The 15,877-nt window shown below is 37.7% G+C and overlaps 1 protein-coding gene and 1 long non-coding RNA gene across 3 annotated transcripts in view; one reads left to right on the forward strand and one right to left on the reverse strand.

The window, feature by feature from the left end:
- The window catches only part of LOC141557048 (uncharacterized), a 41,781-nt gene extending 31,143 nt beyond the window's left edge, over positions 1 to 10,638 (forward strand). Inside the window, exon 2 of the long non-coding RNA XR_012486696.1 lies at positions 10,359 to 10,638. This is a non-coding gene — a long non-coding RNA (uncharacterized LOC141557048). The remainder of the gene's footprint in view (positions 1 to 10,358) is intronic.
- The window catches only part of ADRB2 (adrenoceptor beta 2), a 113,017-nt gene that overhangs the window by 17,873 nt on the left and 79,267 nt on the right, over positions 1 to 15,877 (reverse strand). The window lies entirely within an intron of this gene.

Raw genomic sequence — 15,877 nt, forward strand, 5'->3', positions numbered from 1 at the left:
GACATTTTCTGATCAAAACTGATGGAATCAGGAGGCATGAAGCTATTTGCTGGTCAAGAATCAGCCATATGGTAGCCCTTTAAAAGGCAAGGCCTATTCCTTAGGAAGCAATCAGAAAAGGAATCATTCCTCACCTTTTTTTTTTTTTTGCATGTGGAGGAGAGGTTAGTTCTTTTCTCTTTCTTCCATCAACTATAGTATCTTACAATGGAGATACTTGTCCAATAAGAAACACTTGATCCAACAAGGAACAAATTATGAATCAAAACAGGAGACACCTTTAAGGTTTTTCTCAATCATTTGAGAAGAGAGCTAGTGTTGGCAGTTGAGAGCTGAATTATAGAGAAGAACAGGCCCCCAAAATTCAAAATGAACAACCTAATATATATGCTGTACCCAGCAGAAGAAAATAAGGATACCAAGAGAAAGAAAAGAACATCAGGACTTTGAAGTGTCAGACATATGAGTTTTCTTGGTATATATGGGCAGTATGTGTCCTATTTATTAATGTACTTTTACTGATGCTTTGTGGAGTTGTAGAAGAGTATAACCCTGTGAGGAGAATGTTTTTGTAGCTACTGTTTTTTATACGATCTCAGGGGTTTTCAAACTACAGCCCGAGGGCCAGATGCAGTCCACTGAGGACGTTTATGCTACCCACCGGGGTATGGCAAATGGGCTGAGGGGCAGAGACAGAGTGTGAGTTTTTGTTTTTACTATAGTCCGGCCCTCCAACAGTCTGAGGGACAGTGAACTGGCCCCCTATTTAAAAAGTTTGAGGACCACTGAATTAAATGCCTTTGTTTTAAGATAATTATGTTTACAGGATGACTATTAAAGATAAGTACATCAGTGGGGGCTCATGAGTTGCAGTTTTAGGATCACTTGATCATGAAGGTAGTCACCCTCTAAAACCAAAAGTATGTGTTTAAGTTGTAGAGGTTCCTGGAGAAAGTGATACACTAACAAACCTGTACCTTCTCTCAACTGATCCCTACCTTTTATCAAAGCTCCTCATGTGCTTATCTGATTTATTGTTGATTTTCAAATGCATAGCTATCTCCTGAAGAAGTCAGGAGGCATCTCTTACCACTCAACAACAAATCACCAGAAATATTTGCCATATCTCCAAAAGATATCAGAATTTTATAAACCCAAAGATGTCATTTGTTCCTCCCAAAGACAATGCTCCTGACAAAATACCTTTTGGTGTGGAAAATCCTAGAAATATCAGCTGCATATTTCTGCCCTAGATTTTTTTCCCAGAGCCTTTTAAGTACCCATGAATCTCTAACAGATCAATTCTTGTAGGGCTGGGAAGAAACAAAAACAAAAACAAATAAAACTCTTAGAAATCCATTTTACAGGTGAGAAAACTGAGACTCTGAGAAATGAAATGGCCTGTTCAAGGTTATAGAGGTAATTACATGAAAAAGCCTAAATTGAGCCATTGTCTTCTAATTCCAAATACACAATTCACTTAGGATTTCTAACGTGTCCATGATGACATTATCTTTTAGATGTCACCAGAATTCTCTCTGGAGCATATTGTTTTATTTCCATAACCCTGGGTCATCTTCCCATTTTCTGAAACAACTGACCTGAAACCAGATTCAATTCAATTCAATAAGCATTTATTAAGTGCCTACTATGTGTGTGTCTCCAGCAAGGACAGCTTCTAGATCAAGAAGACTTCTCAAGACTTAAGGTCCCACCTGCCTAGTTGGCAATGTTTTTGCTAACCAGTTTTTCTGAGCATCATGCTAATAAAAACAAGAGCAATGAGATATGGCTCATATTTAGATGGTATATAATGTGGTTTACAAAGCATTTTCCATTGATTATCATATCCCATCCTTACAAAAACTGTAAGAGAAATATTGAAACTATTATTATCCTCATTTTGCAGATGAGTAAATAGAAGTTAAGAAACTTAGCCAAGAATACACAGCTGATAAGTGGACAAGTCAGGATTCAATAGCAGGTTTTTTATTCCAAAATCATTGTTCTTCCCATTAAATTATATAAGCCTAGCCTAGTAGGGTAGCAAACAGAAATCCATTTAAATAACCATAGAATCTTTGCTCAACTTCCCTTCAAAATCTCAGCTATAAATATCAGACTCATCTTTAACTCTTTCTTCTTATTCCTCTCTCACATTCCCAATCCAATCAGTTATCATTCCTGATGATTTTACTGTGGCTATCTGTCTCACAACTGTTCTCCACTCTGACTACTGCCACCCTACTTCAAATCACTATAGCCTCAATATCATCTTACAGTGATTATTTTATTGTTATTATTATTGCTAATAATAATAACTAATTTTATGATATATCATTTCAGAATTTGAAGATTTTTACTATATGTATATATGTGCATATGTTAGCTAGCTTTTTTTAAGATTTGAAAACATATACATATGTATGTGATTTTATTTGATTTTCACAACTTTGTAAAATAAAGGTAATTATAATCCTCATTTTACAGAAGAGGAAATTGGGGCAGATAGATATTAAATGACTTACACATATGGTGAGATCTGAGGCTAGATTTGAATTCAAGTGCAGAAGACTAAGTCTAGTGCTTTTACCCATAAAATGCCTTTATTAATTAAGTAGATACTTGGTGTATATGCTAGCTGACTAACTGATGGATTACTTTAAAAGCTTCCTTTTTTTTTTCTTTTTTCTTTTTTTTTTTTTTTTGAGACTAGGATTAAGTGACTTGCCCAGGGTCACACAGCTAGGAAGTGTTAAATGTCTGATATCAGATCTGAACTCAGGTCTTCTTGAATTCAAGGTTGGTGCTCTATCCACTGCGCCACCTAGCTGCCCCACTTTAAAAGCTTCCAAACTCGCTGTTATTGGGATTATATCCCAAAGAAATACTAAAGAGTGGAAAGGGACCTGTATGTGCCAAAATGTTTATGGCAGCTCTTTTTGTTGTAGCTAGAAACTGGAAGTTGAATGGATGTCCATCAATTGGAGAATGGTTGGGTAAATTGTGGTATATGAAGGTTATGGAATATTATTGCTCTGTAAGAAATGACCAGCAGGAGGAATACAGAGAGGCTTGGAGAGACTTAGATCAACTGTTGCTGAGTGAAATGAGCAGAACCAGAAGATCACTGTACACTTCAACAACAATACTGTATGAGGATGTATTCTGATGGAAGTGGAAATCTTCAACATAAAGAAGATCCAACTCACTTCCAGTTGATCAATGATGGACAGAAATAACTATACCCAGAGAAGGAACACTGGGAAGCGAATGTAAATTGTTAGCACTACTGTCTATCTACCCAGGTTACTTATACCTTCGGAAGCTAATACTTAATGTGCAACAAGAAAAAGGTATTTACACACATATATTGTATCTAGGTTATATTGTAACACATGTAAAATGTATGGGATTACCTGCCATCGGGGGGAGGGAGTGGAGGGAGGGAGGGGATAATTTGGAAAAATGAATAAATAAAAAAAAGTAAAGGTTCTGACAAAGGTCTCATTTCCAAAATATATAGAGAACTGACCCTGATTTATAGGAAACCAAACCATTCTCCAATTGATAAATGGTCAAGGGATATGAACAGACAATTCTCAGATGATGAAATTGAAACTATTTCCACTCATATGAAAGAGTGTTCCAAATCACTACTGATCAGAGAAATGCAAATTAAGACAACTCTGAGATACCACTACACACCTGACAGATTGGCTAAGATGACAGGAACAAATAATGATGAATGTTGGAGGGGATGTGGGAAGACTGGGACACTGATGCATTGTTGGTGGAGTTGTGAAAGAATCCAGCCATTCTGGAGAGCAATTTGGAACTATGCCCCAAAAGTTGTCAAACTGTGCATACCCTTTGACCCAGCATTGCTGTTATTGGGATTATATCCCAAAGAAATACTAAAGAGTGGAAAGGGACCTGTATGTGCCAAAATGTTTGTGGCAGCTCTTTTTGTTATAGCTAGAAACTGGAAGTTGAATGGATGTCCATCAATTGGAGAATGGTTGGGTAAATTGTGGTATATGTAACCTTATGAAGGTTATGGAATATTATTGCTCTGTAAGAAATGACCAGCAGGAGGAATACAGAGAGCCTTGGAGAGACTTAAATCAACTGTTGCTGAGTGAAAGGAGCAGAACCAGAAGATCACTGTACACTTCAACAACAATACTGTATGAGGAGGTATTCTGATGGAAGTGGAAATCTTCAACATAAAGAAGATCCAACTCACTTCCAGTTGATCAATGATGGACAGAAATAACTACACCCAGAGAAGGAACACTGGGAAGTGAATGTAAATTGTTAGCACTACTGTCTATCTACCCAGGTTACTTATACCTTCGGAAGCTAATACTTAATGTGCAACAAGAAAAAGGTATTTACACACATATATTGTATCTAGGTTATATTGTAACACATGCAAAATGTATGGGATTACCTGCCATCGGGGGGAGGGAGTGGAGGGAGGGAGGGGATAATTTTGAAAAATGAATAAAAAAAAAAAAAGCTTCCAAACTCATCTTTCTGCTCTTAGGCTCTATCCTCTCCAGTGTAGCTTTCCTAAAGCTGCCAAAATAAACTTCCTAATGAACAGGTCTGACCATGTTGTTCTCCTGCTCCAAAGTTTTCAGTGGCTTCCTTTTGCCTTTAGGATAAGAAACAAAAAATTGTTAGCCAGGTGGTTAAGCCTTTCCACAGTCTAGCTCCAAATTCCCTTTCTAGTCTTCTTTTATCTTTCTTCCCTTCCTACCTCTTATCTTACACACCACACACACACACACACACACACACACACACACACACACACACACACACAACTTCTCACTGTTCCCTGTCTCTTGCCCTTTTCTGCCTCTATGTGACTGTCTCTTTATTAATTTAGGCACCACTTCCTCCATGAAGACCTTCCCTGATTTCTCCGTGTTCATTTGAAAATGATATCCTCACATTTTCCTAAAGTATTTTGTTTGGATCTCTCCCTTATCTCCACCATATTCAACTTTATATCATGCAGGCAATCCTCAACTTTAGAGGGGGTAATGTTCCTAGGAAACAGTGCCAAAATAAAAAATGTGATGTATTGAACCTATGAGACACAGGGGATTAAGTTCCCATGACCACTGCTTGCTAGGGATTGCTGACAATACACTTTTCTGCATACAATTCTTTATCACAAAATATTAATTCTGATAATATATACTTTTTCTAACATAGTAGCCACAAAATGCAATACACAAAATAAAATTGCTAACATGCAAAAGATTTTTGCTTGCTAGTAATTTCTTAGAATTCTGTGACCCTTTATGTTAACATCTCAATTTTTCAAAAATAAAATATTAATTTCAGATAATATTCAACTTTTACTACACATGAAATCCACTTTACCATAAATACTGTAAAGCAAATAAAATTCTTAAAGGTAAAATACTTTTTAAACTGAATTTTACCTTCTACTATATCGTGTAGGTATTATACTGCATATTAAATAATGAAAACATTCAGTGAATGCATGAGAGTTCTTTAGTCTACAGTAAAAGGGTGAACAAGATCCATGAAGCACCTAACAGGATACCACCCACTCCCCAAACTTGTGTGCATCTTACCTCTAATTTTTTTCTGTACTGCACACAGATATGAATGGTTGCCAATATGAAAGAGAAAATGAGGTTGCTACTAAAATCACACCAATATTTGAAGTCACCAAAGTTAAAAATGTGAATGCTAAAGCTTAATTGTATTTGTTCCTAGACATTTTTAGACATCTAGACATTTTCCCTTTATTAAGCAAGCACTGTGTAAGCTGTAGACCTATATATTTAGCTTATGTATGTATCATTGCAGCCTTATGTTGGACATTTTTCATCTTTGAAGACACAAGGCTTTGTTCAGTGTCATAAAATTTAGAAGTGGATTGTGTATTAAGTATCATGTAATCCACTGGCTGGAGCAAGTAGTTGGCACAATGGATAGAGTATTAGTCTTGGAGTGAGAAAGACCTGAGTTCAAATTCAGTTCAAATCTCAGATACTTACTAGCTGTATGATTGTGGGCAAGTCACTTAACCCTGTTTGCCTCAGTTTCCTCATGTGTAAAAATGAGCTAGATAAGAAAATACAAATCACCCCAGTATCTTCACCAATGTCTGAAAATAACCAAACAAAAAATAATCAATTAACTACATTTCAAAGATGGAGGAACTTGGGACCAGAGAGTCTTAACTTGTCCAAGATTACTTAAATTAGATGCAATTTGGCTTAGGATTCATCCTCAGATCTACTGAAACCAGACATAGTGCTCTTAAATCCTTTGGTTCCTAGCTTGTGTGAGAAATGCTGAAAAGATTTTCCACAGTGTTGCAAGCTTTGAGGTAATGTGGAATTGAGATAGTGGGTACCCCTGACCAAGAGGTTTTTAGAATGTGAGGGATTAAGGAAATTTAGGATTCACAGATCAATAGAAGCTATGAACAAACAAGGAATTGGGGGGCTAGGAAGGCACAGGTGGATTCTGCCAATCAGAAAGTCTCTTGTGGATTTGAGAAAATTTAGGTAATAACTAATTTGGGTCAATGGCCTGATTTGACCAAATCACTACTGAGCATGCTTAATAGGCTAATTGAATATTAAACAACACATCCCAGAAGAGGAATTTTGGGCCATTTTTGAAAATGGGATGTATGATGGGTCGGGGTATGTGTTTAAGGGGAGATATCTCGTGGGCATATCAGAAAGAATGTAACCCAGATAAGGCAGGACCAATCCATTATCTGAAGGGAGGGACTGCGTCACCTGAGCAAGTATAAAAGTACCCCCATTTCTGTACTCCAGGCTCCCTCTTCAAGAAAAGGAGTAGGGCCCATTTCAGGCCAGAAATGTTAAGACAATTCCTTAAGATTCCTCTTTAATAAATATTCCTTGATATCTGATTTTCAATGTCAAGAGTGTTATTTTTAGCACTTGGTTTGAATTGAATTGAACTGGCTGAGGGTTCTGGAGAAAAAGAATCTCCTCTAATGCCTATCTTAAGTAATCCCTTCCAAAAAATCAGGGATAAGTGAATTCATACACAAGTTGAGCATGTGAATAAGGTTACTTACTCCCTTTGCATTAAGGCATTTAATTTGCTCTAATTGGGATTGCTCTTTTGGGATTGTTCTAATTGTTAGGATATTTTTCCTCATGCCTGAGAAGTCTAATCCTTTTTCCCCATGACAAACTTTAAAATATTTGCAGACAGTTATCATGTCTCTACCAACTTTTCTCCAACCTAAACATCTCCATTTCCTTGTTGTTTTTCTCATATAGCATCTTCTCCAGTTCATATCAACATCCTCCTGGTTTTCCTTCATTGGTTGAATGTGGTCTTGTTAGTTAGCATCTTTTCATGTAACCAAAAAGTTCTAAGAAATGTAGCAAAGTGAACTGGTGAAAGATTGGATTTTGGTTAGAAGGTCTAAGGTCAAGTGCAGATTCAGTTATATGAACCAAAACAAATCAGTTTACCTCTTTGCATCCCAGCTTTCTTCACTACAAAATATGGAGACAGAATTAGAGAACCTTATAAGGGTCTTTGAGATCTAGAAAAGTATTTTAGGTGCCAATCCTACAGGGTTAAATCTGAAATTTTCCTTTCCTAGGCCCCAAACACACAACCCCAGGCCCCCAGCTTGCTTGGCAGTCCATCTTTTGGCCAAGGCTTCTTGATGAATAGCTCTGGGGAGAGTCAATAGGCCATTCAGCACCTTTTGGAAACTCAACAAGCTGTCTATAGGAAGCTGGCTTGGGGACTGGCCACTGTCCAATGCCTCTTGACAATCTCTCCTGCATGGGAGGGTGTATCCTTTGGGCAGATCCCAGTTCCTTCCACGGCTGCCTTCCTGGCATCAAATGGGCTGGGTGATGCCATTTGTTTTTCTGTAGCTCACAGAGAACCCAATGAAGGCATCTAATTGGGACCCTGCAACTACCAGGCTCCCATTCCCCCTCGTTAAAAAAAGAAAAACTAACACAAATAAACAAAGAAAAAAACAAATAATAACCACAAAAAACAGTCTTTTTCTCCCCATTTATAATTATACAAGTCTCCATTTTTATAGCACTGTGAAAAACACAGCCGTCTTTCTTCATAACAATGAGATAGGGATTGATTGCAAGAAGTATGAGTCCCATTTTGCAAACAAAGACTTAGAGACCAAAGACAGAAGTAGAGAGTCAGATTGTTAGAATGAAAAAAAATGGAGTTTCAGAGTCACAGACATGGCTTTTAAGTCCCATTCTATGCATCCCCCCACCACTACAATTTCCCCCTTCCCTAGAATTGGAGCATTGAGTCTTCAATCTCCATCTTATATTATTGGATTTTGAGCCTTGGGTTACATGCAAAATAGGAGTAAATATATTTGTCCTATCAACCTCACAGGATTAGGATGAAATTCATATGAAATATAACTGTATTTCAACGTTATTGGCCACCATCCACGTCTTTGTTCTGTACAACACTTTACAGACAACATGGGCATATTTGGAGCCAGAAGATTCCATCTCTCAGTGCTGGTTTGAATCCTCTTTCCCACTGTTACCTGTGTGACTTCAGAAAAATCATTTAACCTTTCTGAGATATTGGCTATCTAGCTTCTTTATGTCCTTATAGCTCTAAATCTACTATTCTGTAACTGTAGGGAGTCATATGGACATCACTTGAAGATTTTCATGGGCAAGAAATATTGTTTGACATTGGGATAGTTATCATGGCTAGGGAGTTTTCCCATACATCAAATTAAGATATGCCTCTCTCAAACTTCCCCCTCTTGCTCTTAGTTCTGCCTTCTGAGGTCAAGCAGAACAACTGTAATCCCTCTTCCCCATGTTAATACTTGAAGTCATCAATTATGTTCTTTACTAAATTTATTTTCTTTAGGCTGAACAAGTCAAATGAAATATTTGTAAAGTAGTATATAGTAGGTACTTAACGAATGCTTATTCCATTACATTTCAAATACTTTATATTCTTTGAGCTGCTACTGAAAGGGTCTGGGCATTGTGTCATATAAGTATAATAGCTATTATATTTTTTGGTTCAGCATGTCCCAATATTGATATATGTTGAACTTATAGTCTAGTCTACTTAGAACCTAGATGTTTTTCCAATATTCTGTTGTCTCAACATATATCCTTTATATTGTACCCACAGAGATTTTTTAACCTTTGTGAAATTTCACATTACATTTCTTACAATTAAATTTCCATCTGTGATTTTAACTAACCCTTCTTACTAGTCAATGTAGCTAGGTGGCACAGATTGAATAGATCGGCAGGCCTGGAGTTAGGAACACTTCCTGACCTTAAATGTGGTCTAAACCACTTACTAAATGTATAACCTCAAGCAAGTCATTTAACCAGTCTTAACCTCAGTTCTCCCCTCCGTAAAATGGGAATAATAATATAATACCAGATCCTCTACAGGGATTCACAGGATTTTTGTAAGGATCAAATGATATGTCACTTATACACCAGGGATCTGGTGCAATCATAAGACATATCTGATGGAAAGTCACCTCGCAGAAGGGATAGGAAACCTGCTTCTGGTAGACTTGTGAGGATAGAGAACACTGGAGATTCATGGAGCAATTCTGTGGTTGATTCTGATTGGTAAGTCATATGGTAAATAGGAGAGTTTTTAATTGGCTCTGGAGATGTTCACAGAGGACTACTAATGTCTCAACCAGAAACGCTATCATTTTCTCTTGAGTCTCTCTGTGGTGGTTTGATTCTTTTCCTGATAGCATCTTGCTTGATGGGCAAGCGACTATACTGTAAATGGAAAGGACCTAAGCCTTCTCCCTTCTGAGTCCATGTGGTTGGATAAAAATGAGCCTTATCTGATCAATTATGATGGATATGGCTCTTGTCAACAATGAGGTGATTCAAGGCAACTCCAGGATTTATGATGGAAAGTGCCATCTACATCCAGAAAGAGAACTATGTAGACTGAATGTGGATCAAAGCATAGTATTTTCTGGGTTTTGTTGTTGTTGTTGTTGTTGGTTTTTTCTTTCTTATGGTTTTTCCCCTTTTGATCTGATTTTTCCTGAGCAACATGACAAATATGAAAATATGTTTAAAAGAAGTGTACATATTTAACCTATATTAGATTGCTTGTCTTCTTAAGGAGGGGAGAAGAGGAGGGAATGAGAAAAATTTGGAACACAAGGTTTTGCAAAGGTGAAAGTTGAAAGCTATCTTTGTATGTATTTATAAATATTTATATGTACTGGGGAAAAAAAGAAAAGAAAATGAGCCTCACTGTTTTGCTGGACTCCATTTTCTGATCTTCTGTTATAGGTGAGTGAAGTTAATCTGGAAGCTCCCACTTTGTGAATTTTGAAAGATTAGGAGACTCAGCCTTCAGCAAGATCAGCATTGATACATCAAAGAGCAACGAATGACCTTTAGGAGTGACCTGGCAATAACTAAAACAGATTCATCCAGGAGCAATGCTACATTTAAATGTGAACTGGATGGAACCGAAGTTATGTAGAAATTGTGCTAAGAGTAAACCCATTCTCCCATAACATTGAAGTGGGTCTTCACTAAAGTCTTGTCATTAAACATTTTATGCTAATGATTCTCTTCCCTCTCTAACACTTTCCATCCTATGTTTTACACTTCTTTCTGATGTTGACATTTTTTGTTCTAAGGTTCCTTTGGGCTCAAACACTTAAGGTTCTAAGTTGAACCCAGCTCTAAATCTAAATGAAAATAGCCCTGATAGTTCCCAAGGGAAACAAGTGACCCATTTGCAAAGGGCCAGGAAAAGAAGCAAGATTTGGAATCTACGGGTGGAGCAGGTGGAACACCCACATAATAAACACAATTTGGGTAGTGAAGCCTGTTTCTCCAAGCCTTGGCCCAAGGCTCTGATTGCAGCAAGTTGTTCCTTTGGCTTTTTGGCAAAAACATTTCAGAACCCACTTCTCTGAACCAATCATACACTTGACAGGCTCACCCCCTTCTTGCATTTATGAGGGTCAAAGGTAGCTTATCAATTTCTCATCAGATTTTCAGGAGGGAACATTTTGGGGAACATCCAACCTTGCCAAGTTATTTTTGTCCTGAAGACAAAATACTCTTGGGAGGACTCAAAGACACTTTGATGGGACAAAAGAAAAATCAGGACTATAGAGTCAGAAATTCCAATCAGTTTTCATAAATTACAACATTTCAAAACTGAAAGCAATCTCAGAGGATATTTAGTTCAACCTATACTTCTAAATGGTTTCTGACAAGTAGCCATTAAAACTGCTTAAAAGCTACCAAGGAGGAGGAGCCAGTTATTTCTAAAAGCAGGTTGTTCCATTTTAGGATAACTTTAATTTCTCTTACACCAAGGCAAAAATCTCCTTCTCAGCAAATTTTACCCATTGCATACATAGTTGTGAGTATAATCCTTCTTCCTCAAGCCAGCCCTTCAACCGTTTCTTTTCTTAAGGCTAAACATACCTCACTCTTTCAATTGTTCCTCATATGTCATGGTTTCAAGTTTTAGAGTTGTTTAAACTTGTGTAGGTAGATATAGAATCACAGAATCTTAGATTGGGATGCCAGGAGATTTTGTTTTAAGGAACATATAATAGCTGCTAGCATTTGTTTATTACTATGTAAAGTCTACAAAGCACTTCATAAACATGATCTCATTTTTAATCCTTAAAACAACCCTGGAAGGTAGCTGCTATTCTCATTCTCATTTTACCAGGGAAGAAACTGAGGCTAAGTGATTTGCCCAAGGTCACACAGCCAACAAGTACCTGATGCCGGATTTGAATTCACATATTCTTGATTCTAAGGGCAGCTTAGCTGATTTTCTAATATCTGTAGCATACTAAAATAATCCCTAAGTGGTCATTCAGCCTCTACTTGAAAATTTACATTGATGGGAAACTCACAAACCAAACTATTCTACTGTGGGTTAACTCTTAATATTAATCAATTTGGAGTTTAAACATGCTGTGGTAGATAATATTTTCTTAGGAATCAAGAGAAATAGATCCTAGATGAGACTTCAATATTAACACGTTGCATGATCATGTACATTTATTCCAATTCAACTATTTCATCTCTTCTCCACTGTAAAAGTATATCATGAAAGGATGGGAAATTCCCAGGTATTGAGTTAGGAGACTTAGATTCGAATTCTATTTTCTACATACAAACTGTGTGACCGTGGCCAAGTGGTTTTTAGTCCTTTGTGCCAGTTTCCTCATTTATAAAATGGAGACAATACTACATACCCTATCTTCCTTAAAGGACATTGTAAGGAAAGCCCTTTTGAAATCCCCTAACTTCACAGCTTTTAGAAGTGGCAAGCCCTTTGTTCAGCCCTGGCAGGAGGGAAGGCTAGGGGTAGGGTAGGGAGACACAAAAATTGTTCCAACAAGATGTTTATCTGAAAACCCTCACTGTCCAGTGGAGAAGATCCTGCACAGTACAACTACACTATAAGATAAAATGCAATCAAGATATAAAAGTTAAGCTAAGTCAATAAGCATTTATTAAGTGCTAACAGAGTGCTGTTTTACACACACACACACACACACACACACACAAACAAACAAAACTGCAACAGCCTCACCTCTCAAAGAGTTCTTGTAAATGAAGAGGACTATGTACATATCTAAAGTACAAACAGAAGAGATGGAAGGTAAAATCATAGGAAAGGCATTGGGGGAGGGGATAATGCAAAGGGATAAATCCAGGAAAAGTCTCTTCTTGTAAGTAGGATTTGAGCCTAGTCTTGAAGGAAGCCAGAGAGAGAAGCTAGGAGGTGGAGATGAGGTGTAAGCTGATATGATAGTTTAATGGAGTAAGGGATCATTTCTAGTTTAGAGTGAAGAGGGCAAGGGATGGGAACAAAGGATCAGGGAAGATTTCACTAAGGACCTAACATCTGGCCTGTGCCTTTCTGTCTAGGAGGATGAATAAGATTTCAAGTGGCAGAAATGCAGAAATAGAATTGGGGAAGAGGATGTTCCAGGTACAGATGACAGACAGTGTGAGCATTGGTATTAAAAGTGTAATGAATGAGTTTAGAGAAAAGAGAACAAATAGTTTAGTTTGTCCAGAGCATGTCATATGTGAAAAGAAGTTGCATGAGAGAAAGTATGGTGCTGCCGAATCATGGAGAATTTGAACGCCAGTTTCTGGATTGGGGACTTTAACCAGTAAGCAACAGCAAACCAGAGGGATTTGGGTCAGTTCTATGTACTAGGGAGCTCATGTAGGACCAATTGGATGGAGGAAGAATGACTGGTGGCAGGAAGACCTGTTAGGAGAGTTACAGGACAAAGGTGATGAAAATCTGGACTAGGATGGTTGCCATGAGAACAGAAAAGTGATGAAGGATGTGAGCTGTACTGCAGACACAGAAGTAGGAGATTTAGCAACCAATTGGCCATGGTGGATGAAGAAAAAAAGTGACTGAGATATTGAGCTCAATGGTGGAACTAACTGAAATAGAGAAAGTTAGGAAATAGTTAAAATTAGAATTGGAGAAGTTATGAAGAGTTAGGCAAAACCACTTCCTCCCTCTGGGTCTGGTTTCCTTCCTATTTAAATGATGGGATCATACCAAAGGGTGTACAATAGAATGTTCAAGCTCCCTTTTAATTCTAAGATTCTTAGTTTTAGGTTTCCTTTACTAGTGACTTGTGTTCCTCATCCCCTGAAGCTGACATTAGAGGTGATATATATATGTATGTTTATATACATACACACTCAAATGTGTGTATGCATGTATGTGATTACAAATATGCTTGTCTATAAGTAGAATATACAAATACACTATACATATATATTCATATATACATATCTATTTAGTTATACAATAAAGTTCTGGACTTGATATTAGGAAAACTTAAATGTAAATTCTGCCTCAGAATTATAGCTGTGGGACTTAGCATGTCATTCAACCTCTTGAAGTTTCAATTTTCTCATCTGTAAAATGGGGATAATAGCAACTGTTTCAGGATTATTTTGAGGGTGAAATACAGCAAAGTGCCATATAAACTTTAAAATGCTACATAAATGTGATTATGATAATGATGCCAAAAATACTTGGCTTAAATATTTTAGAAATATTTCCTTTCTAAATGGTTAAAACATTGAAAAGCTGTTTTCCAAGAGTTTTATTGCTTAAATCAATTGACAAGGATATATTACGCATCTACTATGAATGCATACTAAAAGTTGGGGAAAGGCAAAAGCCAGTCTTTGCTCTCTAGGACCTCTAATAGGATCAGGAAAGGCATCCTGTAGAAGGTAGGATTTCAGGTGGTAAGCCTAAAGCATCAGAAAATTCGCCAACAATAATCATAACAGCTCACAATTTTCTAGTTCTTTATGGAAACAAAACACTTTCTAGTCATTGCTTCATTTGCTCCTCATCACAGCTGGAGGAGGGGTATTGTAAGTCTGGCTCCTATTACTCAAGCACTTAGATATTTCCAAAGTGCTTTCCCGCAATATGGTAAAACTCACTTGATTGATGGGAAAACATACTAAGAGGGTAAATAATTTGCATAGATTTATAGAGATGGTATCAGATCGGAGACTCCAGCCCAGATCTCCTGACTTCAATCCCAGTGTTCTTTGTGTGTACAGTTCCATTCTGTTCAGACCTTGATGGCCTCTAAGATCTCTTCCAAATAATATGCTGTGATCCCAACAATGCTTACTAAATGAGACCTCAGTGTACTCAGAGTAACCAAACATAGATATGATGTTTGGCTTTAGTGCTTGGCAACAGGGCACTCACTTCACCCACTCCAGGGAGCTGGGGTGAAGAGTTGAATCATCTCTTACCAGATGCCCAGTTCTGTCACAGGATCATGGATTTCAGGATTTACCGCTGGAAGGAACATTATAGAGACTATATAATCTTACCTTTTCATGGGATAGGGACAGGAATTGAGGTCCAAAGAAGGAAGAATTTTATCTAAAATAATAGAGTGGTCTAGGAGCCAAAGCTTCTACAACTCCTTGCTGCTTTATCTACATATGTAGGTAAAGAAAACACAGAGACAGGGGTTGGACTAGTTGGTGAGAAGAGAGGCTCAATGCTTCTGTAGCTCCCTGGGTTCCAATATGAGGAAAACTCTCTGCCTTCCAGGATCCTGAAGCAAACAATCTAATTATATTTTTTTCCATCTTTAAGCTTTGTGATTATCATTAAACAGTATGAGGTTGAATCACGCTATTTAATCCCCAGCCAACCACACCTGCCTGATTCATTGTGAGAGGCCACATTCCTCTATCTAGGGCATCACACTGGCTCCAGTTGTGATATGTTATGATATCATAATTTCTGGAATGTGGCATTCCTGAACAGATTCAGGCATGAGGAGCAGAAAGAAGAGAAAACAAAAAATTTGGATGCAAATAGAGGCCCAGAAATGAAAGAGAGATGATCAGGATAATGGCTATCTTGTTCCTGAAAGTTGAAAGAAATATAGACGCTATGGTTACCATCATGATGGGAAATGAGAAGTTTTGAGGATTTGTCCTAGGGATACAATAGTTAAGAGACAGGGAAGAATGTGTCAATGGAAACCTATGTGCTTTTTTTGAATTTGGCTCTTTGGTATTGGGGTGTGTGTGTGTATGTGTGTGTATGTGTGTAATAATCTCTAAATTAGACTTTTGACACTATTTCACTCTGTCTCTCTCAGTCTCTCAGTCTCTGTTTCTGTCTCTCTCTTCTCTGTCAATTTCTGTCTTTCTGTGTCTTTGTCTCCCTCTGAGTCCGTCCCTCTCCCTCCCTCCCTCCCCCTCTCCCTTCTCCCTCTTTCCCTCCCTCCCTCCTTCTC

This window comes from Sminthopsis crassicaudata, chromosome 2 (genome assembly GCF_048593235.1).
Source record: "Sminthopsis crassicaudata isolate SCR6 chromosome 2, ASM4859323v1, whole genome shotgun sequence".
Lineage (NCBI taxonomy): Eukaryota > Metazoa > Chordata > Mammalia > Dasyuromorphia > Dasyuridae > Sminthopsis > Sminthopsis crassicaudata.